The sequence below is a fragment of the Oncorhynchus nerka genome, linkage group LG10, assembly GCF_034236695.1.
Source record: "Oncorhynchus nerka isolate Pitt River linkage group LG10, Oner_Uvic_2.0, whole genome shotgun sequence".
NCBI classification, from domain to species: Eukaryota; Metazoa; Chordata; class Actinopteri; order Salmoniformes; family Salmonidae; genus Oncorhynchus; species Oncorhynchus nerka.
Window position 1 is genome coordinate 33889950 of NC_088405.1, and position 14448 is coordinate 33904397.

Genomic DNA, 14448 nt, shown 5'->3' on the forward strand with positions numbered 1-14448 from the left:
AAACATGTTACAGTAGAATTACGTATAAGAATGCTCAGTAGATTAGAATATGTCCTAGCTAGCTGGATCCCTTAGAGATTCCAGCAATTGTGACTAAATGGATGCATGAGCATTGGTGAATGGTGAATGACTGTCCATGATGGGTGTGGAGGTTGACACCCTAGGAAACTGACAGCATCTGTTTACAGCCAGCTAGCCTCATTATCCTGATGCACCCTTTGCACCTCGTCCCCTAACCCTCCTGATCTTTGCTCCCTATGTATCTAATAGTGACGGATCCTATCCTTAGTCTGTAGTGACATTATGGGTCAGGTCAGGTCCTCTCCTAATTGGTTGGAAGAGAGGAATCTATAGTGTACTCTTTTGTTGATGCGCAGCAGTTTAATTTGTCTTAAGGCCTTTGTTTACGGCTTGAAAGGAGACGAGTGGTGCATTATCTCAATTTTGAAATGTGTCTCACACAATAAAACGTTATTCAGAAAGAGAGAACGGGCGAAACACTGTAGGGGGACGTAAGATAGTTCGAGGTAGCCTGCTGTTTGGTGTTGGAAATAATTAGATGGCAGTAGTGAAGCTGTGTTGATTTCACTTCCCCCGTTGGCGACACGCTGAGATGAATCGAATCTCAACGAAAAACCACACATAATCCTTAATTGTCCAGATTTGCATATTTCAATAATTGATTGTGTTCATCTTGTGTAAGGGAGATTTAGGGAGCTAAAGTTTAGAATTGCCTAGTAGGGTTTTATGATAATGCGATGATAGTTTATTGTGCTTGAGGACCTGCTCTGGCTTATTACAATGTTGGCAGAGAGCAGATTGGTGCTGTACTGGGAATAAACAGCGGAGCACACTGAGATTGTGTTTTCCCCCTGGATAGACTGTGACTCATTGGGATTATGAGCAGAGTGATAAAAGTCTTGGCAGAATATAACATTTGGCACTCTAGTCTTTTATGCCACTGTCTTTTTGGGCTAATGGTTCCACTGCGTCTTATGGTTATCTTTCCAGAGATCCTATTTCTTCCTCAAGACTCTCTATCGCTTCCTTTGCATTGCTTGTGTTTTCTTCTATTTCGTTTTGCGGAGCTCTCCGATTGGCTGCTTTTATCAAGCTTTTTGTAGGCCTACCTCGTTTCCATTTCCCTCCGCATTGCTATTATGGGTGAGCATGGAAACCAGGCTATTTCTGATGACAATAACACTGGCCTACATCTCGCTAGGCTAAATATTGAAGCAAACAGTCTATAAATGAATCAGTGGGCCTACTTTTTTTGATTCATTCTTCCATTATTTAGAGTCTCTGTTGTGTTATTACACTGTTTTTACAATATGTGCCTCAGTGGCTGATGTAGCCTAACTTTACCTTACCATTACCTGCTCACAGGATCAGGATGTCCCCCTGTTTTACACTCCAGGATTAGAGGATGAAACAGATGATGAATTATATGGTCATTATCATCACCGTCCACTGCTCTGAAAACGTTTGGCCGGTGACAGATAACCGACAAGCCACTTTAGGCTCATGAAAGGCTGGTGCGGGGCCGAATAGGGCGTAGCTTTCGAACGAATCACACGTTCACATGACAAATCAGTCATGACATTGGTCTTCATAGCAGCTATGATACCGTTCGGGATGTATGGTAATCATTTATCCATCACAGGAATTTCTGAAGCTTTTTATGATCCGTATGACAGTGTTGGTGACTTAGGCCTAGATCAAGTGGAATTTTGTTTGAAACTCATTGATGTATAGCCTGCAGCAAATGTCTGATCTCCCTCCTGCTAATGGGAAATCATATTATTGATATTTGTAGTATTTGAGTGACACACACATGGTTAGCAGATGTTAATGCGAGTGTAGCGAAATGCTTGTGCTTCTAGTTCCGACCGTGCAGTAATATCTAACAAGTATAATATCTAACAATTTCACAACAACTACCTTATACACACAAGTGTAAAGGAGTGAATAAGAATATGTACATATAAATATATGGATAAGAGATGGCCGTGCTGCATAGGCAAGAGGCAGTAGATGGTATAGAGTACAGTATATACATATGAGATGAGTAATGTAGGGTATGTAAACATGATATAAAGTGGCATTGTTTAAAGTGACTAGTGATACATTTATTACATCCAATTTTTAATTATTAAAGTGGCTAGAGATTTGAGTCAGTATGTTGGCAGCAGCCACTCAATGTTAGTGATGGTTGTTTAACAGTCTGATGGCCTTGAGATAGAAGCTGTTTTTCAGTCTCTTGGTCCCAGCTTTGATGCACCTCTACTGTGTAACAGCTTTCTTCCTGGGAAGGAGAGGCGGACCAAAACGCAGCATGGTTAGAGTTCATGTTAATTTAATAAGATAACTCAAACATGAACAGGATACAAAACAATAAACGTGAAAACCGAAACAGTCTTAACTGGTGCATAAAACACAAAGACAGGAAACAACCACCCACAAATCCCAACACAAAACAGGCTACCTAAATATGGTTCCCAATCAGAGACAATGACTAACACCTGCCTCTGATTGAGAACCATATCAGGCCAAACATAGAAATAGACAAACCAGATACACAACATAGAATGCCCACCCAGCTCACGTCCTGACCAACACTAAAACAAGGAAAACACACAGGAACTATGGTCAGAACGTGACATACTGACCTCGCCTTCTGGATGATAGCGGGGTGAACAGGCAGTGGCTCGGGTGGTTGTTTACCTTGATGATCTTTTTGGCCTTCCTGTGACATCAGGTGGTGTAGGTGTCCTGGAGGGCAGGTAGTTTGCCCCCGGTGATGCGTTGTGCAGACCTCACTATGTGCCTCAACATTGAGTGTTAAAGATACTTATTGCTACTCAATCCATCCAATCAACAAGTAAGCTATGAAATATTGATATTTATTAACCACTCGCAGACCAACTAATGGCAGAGACGCATCATCAATAACTCTTTTGCTTGCCTATTGCCTTGCCATACATTTGAATTGAAGCTATGATTCAATGAGGCACGGTGTGTGAGATTCATAAATATTAAAGTGATTTAGAGGGATGAGCACATGGCAAACAGCAATATCACACATGTATTCAATGATTATACAGTGTTTATGTCTTGCAGTCTGTGTCACTGACTATAGGAAGGGGAGACATTTTTCTCAGCTAGACCTCGTCCATAATTTAACATTACTAAATGCTTACTGTGTATTTGAAAATCGAGAAACACCAAAAGAGCCATGAAACAAACACCCTTCAAAATGTATAAAACCGTGTCCCGTGTGGCTCAGTTGGTAGAACATGGCACTTACAACGCCAGGGTTGTGGATTTGATTCCCACGGGGGACCAGTAGGAAAATGTATGCCCTCACTACTGTAAGTCGCTCTGGATAAGAACGTCTGCTAAATGACTCAAATGTACAACTGTAAAATACATGTTAGAACTGTTCCCAAAGTTCCCTTTATACTGAAGCACAGCATAAATTCTTCATCTTATATAATGCCTTGTGTATCTCAGCGCTTGTAGAGGTTATGTAAACAGACTCATTGTATGGGGAGCCCTGTCAAGTTCAGTGTGTTTCCTCTTTCCTGGCAGCCCTGCTGAGTGTCTGTCTCTTTAATAGGTGTACAGAGGGGAGGTGGGAGGGGCTTCCTGAGGAAACAGGTATGTGCTGACAGGGATGATGTCATTATTTCAGTGTCACCTGGGAAGACCTACGCTGTGGCGGCTCCACTATCACACCTCACAGCTGCTAGAGAGACCGGAGTGCAGATGCCTCCCAGGCGGCACGTTGATATAAGTAAGTACAGAAAAGAGCTGTCTGTTATTGAAACTGCACTTTTGTCAAGATAAGGGGTTGTCTTACAGTCGGGAAAGCCTGTTTCACAAGTAGCTTAGCAGGTGTGACAGGATGGGAGCGAAGCATCACTGAGCAGCAGACATCACAGACTGTATGTTTCTCCGCCAGTAATCCCTTGTGGGGCATGAATAGTGTATTTTTGGGGAAAGCATATTTTAGTTATAAGTATAGATGTGATGACTACAGCTGTCTCTTGAATAAGTAACTGAATGCTAATGTGAGAAGCCACAACCTTGTTTAAAAAGATGCTTTGCTAATTTAATTCAGCAATAAGGCCCGAGGGGGTGTGGTATATGGCCAATACACCACGGCTCAAGGCTGTTCCAACCCCGAGGTGCGTTATTGCTATTATAAACTGGTTACAAACAGTAACAGTAAAAAGTAGAACAGTTCAAATAAATGTGCTGTCATACCCGTGTTACACTTTCAGCCAATCAGCATTCAGGGCTTGAATCACCCAGTTTATAATGTCCTTTATGCCATGTCATTGTTGAATACTCCTTTCTCATTGGCTTGAAGGAGATTCCAGAGCGTGCATTATTTCCCTGTAATGAACGGTGTAGTTGCACAGTAGAATTCAATGGCTATAGTTCATTTTTACATTTTGAAAAGCTTTTGAAAGTGAAAGTCGAATTGAAAACAGCATTGGTGTTATTGAATTTGATTTTCATAATAGCAAGCTATGACATTTCTAGCGTGTTAACACATTTCTAGTGTTAAATTATAGCCGTGGTATAAAAGGGATAATCAACTCAGGGCTCTATGCGTTCTCTGGAAAATTATGCAACTCCGTGGCAACTTCACATCGTTCATTATTTTCCATAGAATGCATAGCCCTTCGTTGAATATCCCTTACTTATTGTTGAATTTATGCCCCTTAAAATAGTAACCTGAAGTAGATCAGTGCATAGGCCAGCTGCATTACTCACCATGCTCCCAGCTCAGTCCACTGGGCTTCATCCAAGGACTATTTGCATATTAGTAAATGTATGAAACCGTGGGATCCAAGCAATTTCTTCCCCAATCTCAATGTTAAAAACTTTTGGTTGAGAGACGCCTCCTGAATCTATTGCCCCATTATTGTGGTGAATATGGTCATATATCTTTTCCTGACATTTACATACAGAGAAAACTAGGCAACTTCCCCTTCAAAAAGTGCCTCATGGGAAACCTTGAAAGATACTCTCTCAATCTGTGTGACTCAAATGACTAAGAAGGTCAAATGACTAAGAAGGGCAAAACAGTCCTAGGAAACCTCTTTGAATGATAAGGTACCTATTAGAAGGGCACGGCTTTTACTTAATAGGTGTGTTGTCTAACCAATTGCCTCAGGGTGGTATGACTGAGAACAGCCCTAGGGTGTGTGTGTGTTTAGGTACCATCATATGACTGTGAGTAAACAGTATCTCAGCCAAGGTGGCTGTCTAAGAGCTAGGTCGGATGATGTCATTCAGGAAGTGGAGTCAGTGGACACAGTGAAATAAGGTACTGTACCGTGGGTCTACTGTACCATATGGCCTGTCACAGAGTCATATGACACATATCTCAATTACTCGTCTTTGTTTGGAACGCTTGAGAGAAGTTAAGTTCCTATTTTGTTTGGCATTTTACCGTCAAAATACCAAGTCCCCTAATTTTGTGTTTCCACACTTTGTTACTATTAATAATTTTGAATATCCCTGTTATGCTCAGGTATTAGATTATTATGACACAAAAGGTTATGTATTTTTGTTATTACATAGAGGCATATGAGCCTTTCAAGTATGATATATTAACTGGAGCAAACTTATACAGCGTAAAAACAATCTTACTCTTGTCTCTCTCTCCCAGAAACATACACACGCACACAAAAAACATATTTGTTGAAAAAGCAAAACAAAACCCTTTTTAATTGGTCTGGATGTGGACCCCCTCTTTGTTAGCAGGCTGAGTGGGGGCCTTTGGAGAAGAGGAAACTCCTGTTTGAGCAGAACGCCGGTGCATTGTGGGGCTAATGCTTTGTTTTCAAATAACAGCTTTTGTCTTCTGAATGAATGGCCTATTGTGAGAAAGTGTTCTAATTCCTGAATCAAAGCTTGACACAACTTGCAGATTGTGTCCCTTATTTATTTTAATTTTATTGGAGTAATCATTGACTTTTCTTGGAGTAGAGGGGCATCTCCTCTGGAACTGTTCGTATAGGACACCCAGTAGCATTCACGTGGTACACTTTGTTTTCTAGGTTGTGTTTGTGATATTCTCTGGGCTTTATTTCATTCGTGTGCAGATTACAGGCTGTGCTGCAGCTTTCAAAAGTGTTTATTTGATCCGGGTGATGGATGCAGATAAGAGTTGGAGCAGGCACCTGTTGCACTGCAAATTAGCTGGAAAGGGATAAAAAAAAAAACGGACCAATCCTCTCAAATTACAAGCTCCCAACAAAGGAGGAAAGCTTAGAACAGAGTCCAATAGGCCTTTTCTTGATGATCACGTTGAGTCACACAATTGTGGTATTTCAATCATATTGTTGTGTTTTTCTCAGAGAACTGTATAAAAAAATGTGACACACAAAGTAGCCTAACGTGACTTATAATGGATCAGATTGTGTTGTGCTCCATGCTCCTAGTGCTAACACGGACTTCCTTCAGATGAACTCTTTGTATTTTCTCATTAGGGTTTGAATGATTTTGTCCTCCTTTCACACCACAGCTACAGCTTTCTATATAGTATGTGGTGCTATGGAATTGTAGCAGGGAGTGTGTAGGCAGTCAAACACAGTATTTGTTGACTTAACACGATTACTGCCTTTAACAATGTGTTTACCTAAGCTTCTCCTTATGTGAAGTTCCACAAATGTCCCTTGTGATAAGCACTACCTCATGTGCTGTATGGTGGTGCGTGGAACTTTTCTCCCTGCATTAAAAAGTTACATTTTCCCCACAATCCCTCCTTGCCCTATCATTTTACAAGTAAAGCCTCACACCCTGAGGGTTCACACAACTATTCATCCGCCAATATAAAGTTTAATGTCGGCCGGTCTCTCTCCTCCCTTCCTTCCTCTGTGGAATATACTGAAAATCATCCACCTATTTAGTCATAAACAGTTTCGTGTGAAAACTGTTTCCAGTCACGTTGTGTGAATCGACTCACGCTGTTATGACAGACTCGTCTCAGAGTTCAAAGTCGCCTTATGGTCTCTCTCTGGATTGGACATTTGCCACCTTTGAAAACAACCACTGTTGGATTAAAGATATCACAGCTTGGCTGTGTGCCACTAACACCATAACACAGTCACAAAGCTTGATCAGAGTTAAAGGCCCTGTGCAGTCAAAACTTGATTTCCTGTGTTTCATATATATTTCCAAACTAAGAGGTTGGAATAATAGTTTGAAATTGTGAAAATCATGATAATACATTTTTCGTGTAAGAGTTGTTTGACAAGAACACCTGACATTTCAGCGTGCTTTGGTGGAATGGAGTTTTTGCCTATCTGGTGACATCACCAGATGCTAAATTAGTTAAACCATTACAGTATAAACCCTGTCTGGGGGGGTTCTACTAAACTATATGGAATTGCTTTAAGAAGGTCATACCAAGGATCATTTTGCTACTGGATTTGGAATTTTAAGACCCGTTGAACTATATATTTTTTATTTATTTGTCCTTACTGCTATTAGCCTATACAAACGCATTGTATAACAGATTCACTACATGGAACAACATATACAAATCTCAAGGAAAATATATAAGAAAGATTAGGAAACACTTTTAAAAGCTTTTTTTTTTTTTTTTACATGTATTTAAACCCTTTATTTTTGGAACTAAACAGTCTCCATATATACAGTTGAAGTCGGAAGTTTACATACACCTTAGCCAAATACATTTAAACACAGGTTTTCACAATTCCTAACATTTAATCTAAGTAAAAATTCCCTGTTTTAGGCCTGTTAAGATCACCACGTTTTTTTAAGAATGTGAAATGTCAGAATAATAGTAAAGAGAATGGTTTATTTCACTCAATTAGTATTTGGTAGCGTTGCCTTTAAATTGTTTAACTTGGGTCAAACGTTTCGGGTAGCCTTCCACCAGCTTCCCACAATAAGCTGGGTGAATTTTGGCCCATTCCTCCTGACAGAGCTGGTGTAACTGAGTCAGGTTTGTAGGCCTCCTTGCTCGCACACGCTTTTTTAGTTCTGCCCACAAATTTCTATAGGATTGAGGTCAGAGCTTTGTGATGGCCACTCCAATACCTTGACTTTGTTGTCCTTTTTGCCACAACTTTGGAAGTATGCTTGGGGTCATTGTCCATTTGGAAGACCCATTTGCGACCAAGCTTTAACTTCCTGACGGATGTCTTGAGATGTTGCTTCAATATATCCACCTAATTTTCCCTACCTCATGATGCCATCTATTTTGTGAAGTGCACCAGTCCCTCCTGCAACAAAGCACCCCCACAACATGTCTGTAAACAATTGTTGGAAAAATTACTTGTGTCATGCACAAAGTAGATGTCCTAACCGACTTGCCAAAGCTATAGTTTGTTAGCAAGAGAATTTGTGGAGTGGTTGAAAAACGAGTTTTAATGACTCCAACCTAAGTGAATGTAAACTTCCGACTTCCGACTGTACTCCCATTAATGTTTTCAGCTGATGATGGGGAACTTCAGACGAGTCTTGTAGTGGGCATCCTAGTTCAAAACAACTGACATGTTTGTGAGAGCAGTGGTGGAAGAAGTACCCTATTGTTGTACTTGAGTAAAAGTAAAAAATAAGTTAATAGAAAATGACTCAAGTGAAGTCACACAGTAAAATCCTACTTGAGTAAAAGTCTAAAAGTATTTGGTTTTAAATGTACTTAAGTATCAGAAGTACATTTAATTGCTAAAATATACTTTAGTATCAAAAGTAAAAGTACTTGTATAACATTTACATTTACATTTAAGTCATTTAGCAGACGCTCTTATCCAGAGCGACTTACAAATTGGTGCTTTCACCTTATGACATCCAGTGGAACAGCCTCTTTACAATAGTGCATCTAGGTCTTTTAAGGGGGGGGGTGAGAAGGATTACTTTATCCTATCCTAGGTATTCCTTAAAGAGGTGGGGTTTCAGGTGTCTCCGGAAGGTGGTGATTGACTCCGCTGTCCTGGCGTCGTGAGGGAGTTTGTTCCACCATTGGGGGGCCAGAGCAGCGAACAGTTTTGACTGGGCTGAGCGGGAACTGTACTTCCTCAGTGGTAGGGAGGCGAGCAGGCCAGAGGTGGATGAACGCAGTGCCCTTGTTTGGGTGTAGGGCCTGATCAGAGCCTGGAGGTACTGAGGTGCCGTTCCCCTCACAGCTCCGTAGGCAAGCACCATGGTCTTGTAGCGGATGCGAGCTTCAACTGGAAGCCAGTGGAGAGAGCGGAGGAGCGGGGTGACGTGAGAGAACTTGGGAAGGTTGAACACCAGACGGGCTGCGGCGTTCTGGATGAGTTGTAGGGGTTTAATGGCACAGGCAGGGAGCCCAGCCAACAGCGAGTTGCAGTAATCCAGACGGGAGATGACAAGTGCCTGGATTAGGACCTGCGCCGCTTCCTGTGTGAGGCAGGGTCGTACTCTGCGGATGTTGTAGAGCATGAACCTACAGGAACGGGCCACCGCCTTGATGTTATTTGAGAACGACAGGGTGTTGTCCAGGATCACGCCAAGGTTCTTAGCGCTCTGGGAGGAGGACACAGTGGAGTTGTCAACCGTGATGGCGAGATCATGGAACGGGCAGTCCTTCCCGGGAGGAAGAGCAGCTCCGTCTTGCCGAGGTTCAGCTTGAGGTGATGATCCGTCATCCACACTGATATGTCTGCCAGACATGCAGAGATGCGATTCGCCACCTGGTCGTCAGAAGGGGGAAAGGAGAAGATTAATTGTGTGTCGTCTGCATAGCAATGATAGGAGAGACCATGTGAGGTTATGACAGAGCCAAGTGACTTGGTGTATAGCGAGAATAGGAGAGGGCCTAGAACAGAGCCCTGGGGGACACCAGTGGTGAGAGCACGTGGTGAGGAGACGGATTCTCGCCACGCCACCTGGTAGGAGCGACCTGTCAGGTAGGACGCAATCCAAGCGTGGGCCGCGCCGGAGATGCCCAACTCGGAGAGGGTGGAGAGGAGGATCTGATGGTTCACAGTATCGAAGGCAGCCGATAGGTCTAGAAGGATGAGAGCAGAGGAGAGAGAGTTAGCTTTAGCAGTGCGGAGCGCCTCCGTGATACAGAGAAGAGCAGTCTCAGTTGAATGACTAGTCTTGAAGCCTGACTGATTTGGATCAAGAAGGTCATTCTGAGAGAGATAGCGGGAGAGCTGGCCAAGGACAGCACGTTCAAGAGTTTTGGAGAGAAAAGAAAGAAGGGATACTGGTCTGTAGTTGTTGACATCGGAGGGATCGAGTGTAGGTTTTTTCAGAAGGGGTGCAACTCTCGCTCTCTTGAAGACGGGGAGGGACGTAGCCAGCGGTCAGGGATGAGTTGATGAGCGAGGTGAGGTAAGGGAGAAGGTCACCGGAGATGGTCTGGAGAAGAGAGGAGGGGATAGGGTCAAGCGGGCAGGTTGTTGGGCGGCCAGCCGTCACAAGACGCGAGATGTCATCTGGAGAGAGAGGGAGAAAGAGGTCAGAGCACAGGGTAGGGCAGTGTGAGCAGAACCAGCGGTGTCGTTTGACTTAGCAAACGAGGATCGGATGTCGTCGACCTTCTTTTCAAAATGGTTGACGAAGTCATCTGCAGAGAGGGAGGAGGGGGGAGGGGGAGGAGGATTCAAGAGGGAGGAGAAGGTGGCAAAGAGCTTCCTAGGGTTAGAGGCAGATGCTTGGAATTTAGAGTGGTAGAAAGTGGCTTTAGCAGCAGAGACAGAGGAGGAAAATGTAGAGAGGAGGGAGTGAAAGGATGCCAGGTCCGCAGGGAGGCGAGTTTTCCTCCATTTCCGCTCGGCTGCCCGGAGCCCTGTTCTGTGAGCTCGCAATGAGTCATCGAGCCACGGAGCGGGAGGGGAGGACCGAGCCGGCCTGGAGGATAGGGGACATAGAGAGTCAAAGGATGCAGAAAGGGAGGAGAGGAGGGTTGAGGAGGCAGAATCAGGAGATAGGTTGGAGAAGGTTTGAGCAGAGGGAAGAGATGATAGGATGGAAGAGGAGAGAGTAGCGGGGGAGAGAGAGCGAAGGTTGGGACGGCGCGATACCATCCGAGTAGGGGCAGTGTGGGAAGTGTTGGATGAGAGCGAGAGGGAAAAGGATACAAGGTAGTGGTCGGAGACTTGGAGGGAGTTGCAATTAGGTTAGTGGAGGAACAGCATCTAGTAAAGATGAGGTCGAGCGTATTGCCTGCCTTGTGAGTAGGGGGGAAGGTGAGAGGGTGAGGTCAAAAGAGGAGAGGAGTGGAAAGAAGGAGGCAGAGAGGAATGAGTCAAAGGTAGACGTGGGGAGGTTAAAGTCGCCCAGAACTGTGAGAGGTGAGCCGTCCTCAGGAAAGGAGCTTATCAAGGCATCAAGCTCATTGATGAACTCTCCGAGGGAACCTGGAGGGCGATAAATGATAAGGATGTTAAGCTTGAAAGGGCTGGTAACTGTGACAGCATGGAATTCAAAGGAGGCGATAGACAGATGGGTAAGGGGAGAAAGAGAGAATGACCACTTGGGAGAGATGAGGATCCCGGTGCCACCACCCCGCTGACCAGAAGCTCTCGGGGTGTGCGAGAGCACGTGGGCGGACGAAGAGAGAGCAGTAGGAGTAGCGGTGTTGTCTGTGGTGATCCATGTTTCCGTCAGAGCCAAGAAGTCGAGGGACTGGAGGGAGGCATAGGCTGAGATGAACTCTGCCTTGTTGGCCGCAGATCGGCAGTTCCAGAGGCTACCGGAGACCTGGAACTCCACGTGGGTCGTGCGCGCTGGGACCACCAGATTAGGGTGGCCGCGGCCATGCGGTGTGGAGCGTTTGTATGGTCTGTGCAGAGAGGAGAGAACAGGGATAGACAGACACATAGTTGACAGGCTAGAGAAGAGGCTACGCTAATGCAGAGGAGATTGGAATGACAAGTGGACTACACGTCTCGAATGTTCAGAAAGTTAAGCTTACGTAGCAAGAATCTAATTGACTAAAATGATTAAAATGATACAGTACTGCTGAGGTAGGCTAGCTGCGTTGTTGACACTACCCTAATCAAGTCGTTCCGTTGAGTGTGAAGTTTCTACAATGCTGCTTTTCGGGGGCTAGCTGGCTAGCTAGCAGTGTTGGTTACGTTACGTTGCGTTAGGAGAACGACAATAGCTGGCTAGCTAATCTAGAAAATCGCTCTAGACTACACAATTATCTTTGAACAAAGACGGCTATGTAGCTAGCTACGATCAAACAAATCACACCGTTGGGACTGTAATGAAATGAAATGAAAATATGATACTACCTGTGGAGCGAAGCGGAATGCGACCGGAATGCGAAAGTTCTATTCAGTAGACGTTGGCTGGCTATTGGCTAGCTAGGAGTGTCTCCTACGTTAAGGACGACAAAATAGCTGGCTAGCTAACCTCGGTAAATTAAGATAATCACTCTAAGACTACACACTCTAACTACACAATTATCTTGGATACGAAGACAGCAAAGACAACTATGTAGCTAGCTAATACTACACTAATCAAGTCGTTCAGTTGAGTGTGATAGTTACTACAGTGCTACGGTAGCCGGTGAACGTATGCTAGCTGGCTAGCTGCTAGGCAGATAGGAGGACGACGAAATACGATAATAACGCAATTATCACTCTAAGACTCCACACTCTAAACTACACAATTATCTTGGATACGAAGACAGCAAAGACAACTATGTAGCTAGCTAACACTACACTAATCAAGTCGTTCAGTTGAGTGTGATAGTTACTACAGTGCTACGGTAGACGGTGAACGTGTTGGGCAGATAGGAGACGACGAAATACGATAATTACGCAATTATCTTTGATACAACGACGACTATGTAGCTAGCTAAGAAGAAATTGCTAAGATTAGACAAATCAGACCGTTGTACTATAATGAAATGTAATGAAATGTAATGAAAAAGTTATACAACCTGCAGACCGAAGCGCGGATGCGACCGGCTCGCTCCAATGTAACATTACAACAAGTCATTTCAAATTCCTTATATTATGTAAACCAGACAGCACCATTTTCTTGTTTTTTACATTTACGGATAGCCAGGGGCACGCTCCAACACTCACACATAATTTACAAACGAAGCATGTGTTTAGTGAGTCCGCCAGATCAGCGGGGCGGCAGGTAACCTAGTGGTTAGAGAGTCGGACCAGTAACCAAAAGGTTTCTAGATCGAATCCCAGAGCTGACAAGGTAAAAATATGTCATTCTGCCCCTGAACAAGGCAGTTATTATAAATAAGAATTTGTTCTTTACTGACTTGCTTAGTTAAAAAAATAATAATAATGTTCTCTTGATAAGTGTGTGAATCAAACCATTTTCATGTCCTGCTAAGCATTCAAAATATAATGAGTACTTTTGGGTGTCAGGGAAACTATATGGAAGTAAAAGTTATATATGAAGTAAAAGTTGTACAAAATATAAATAGTAAAGTAAAGTACAGATACTCCAAAAAACGACTTAAGTAGTACTTTCAAGCATTGTTACTTAAGTACTTTACACCACTGCAGACGAGTAGTCTAAACTATTCAGACGCGACAGACAGAAGTTGGCAGATCGGCTGTACTGACTTCAGACGAGTGCCAAGACGCTTGTGGGTGTCGTAGAGCAAAACGGAGAACCCTATCATATTCATGAGAGTCTCATCTTTCCATAGAGGGGTCATAACCGTTCAGTCCCTACAGACGGTTTTGTGAGAAGACCGATTTCATGATATCTGGGGAAAAAACACTCTCTAGCGCTTTCACCGCAGATGCGGAAGTGCGACATCGGTGGATGTTGTTGATTGAGACACATCTAATGCAAAAGAAAACTATAACTATTACTTGAGAAATTGCTCTTTGCGAAGAAGCTTTTTTTGTTTATTTTGTATCATGTTAATTAAACACAAGCACAGTAAGGTACTTAACTGTTGGCCAGAAGTGATTTGATATTGAGATAAACCATCTGCATTGGACCTTTTAATGAAGAACACTGAACAGAGAAACTGTGGCGTTATTCATTTCTAATGAACACCACCTCATACTATTTGTATCGAGGAGTACCCGTACAGATGTAGGATCTTAATTTCGTCACCCAGTTGGAGGAGAACTTTTACATTGTAGTGTGTTTGAGGTTTAAAAAAGGCTTCTGAAGTTTTAATTTCCACTTTGAAATTTCAGACTTGATTTTCCCTTACTAAACATGTATCAACCCCTACAAAAATATCCATTCATTATAACCCACATAATAATTCACATTCATGTTGTGTTGCTGCAGGATTGTTTTCCTGCTGTAGCAAACTGGCTCAAATTTAAGGAGTTCCCAGACTGGCAGAGCTCCAGATTAAAGGGTAACATAGCCCTGTTAATTCTTATGGGTGGAAGAGGACTATGTGGCTCATAGCTGCGTAGCCCTCAGACTGGGTGTAAACATTCCTTGAGAATGAAAATGGCTGTGTGTTAGAAATGT

General features: G+C 43.3%; 1 protein-coding gene across 2 annotated transcripts in view; it reads left to right on the forward strand.

Moving 5' to 3' along the window:
• Window positions 1-3698: 3698 nt before the first annotated feature.
• Window positions 3699-14448, forward strand: part of usp54a (ubiquitin specific peptidase 54a) — a 92282-nt gene continuing 81532 nt past the window's right edge. For both annotated transcript variants that reach the window (XM_029669620.2, XM_029669624.2), the window contains exon 1: window positions 3699-3796. The gene's annotated coding sequence lies outside the window, so the exon portion shown is untranslated. The remainder of the gene's footprint in view (window positions 3797-14448) is intronic.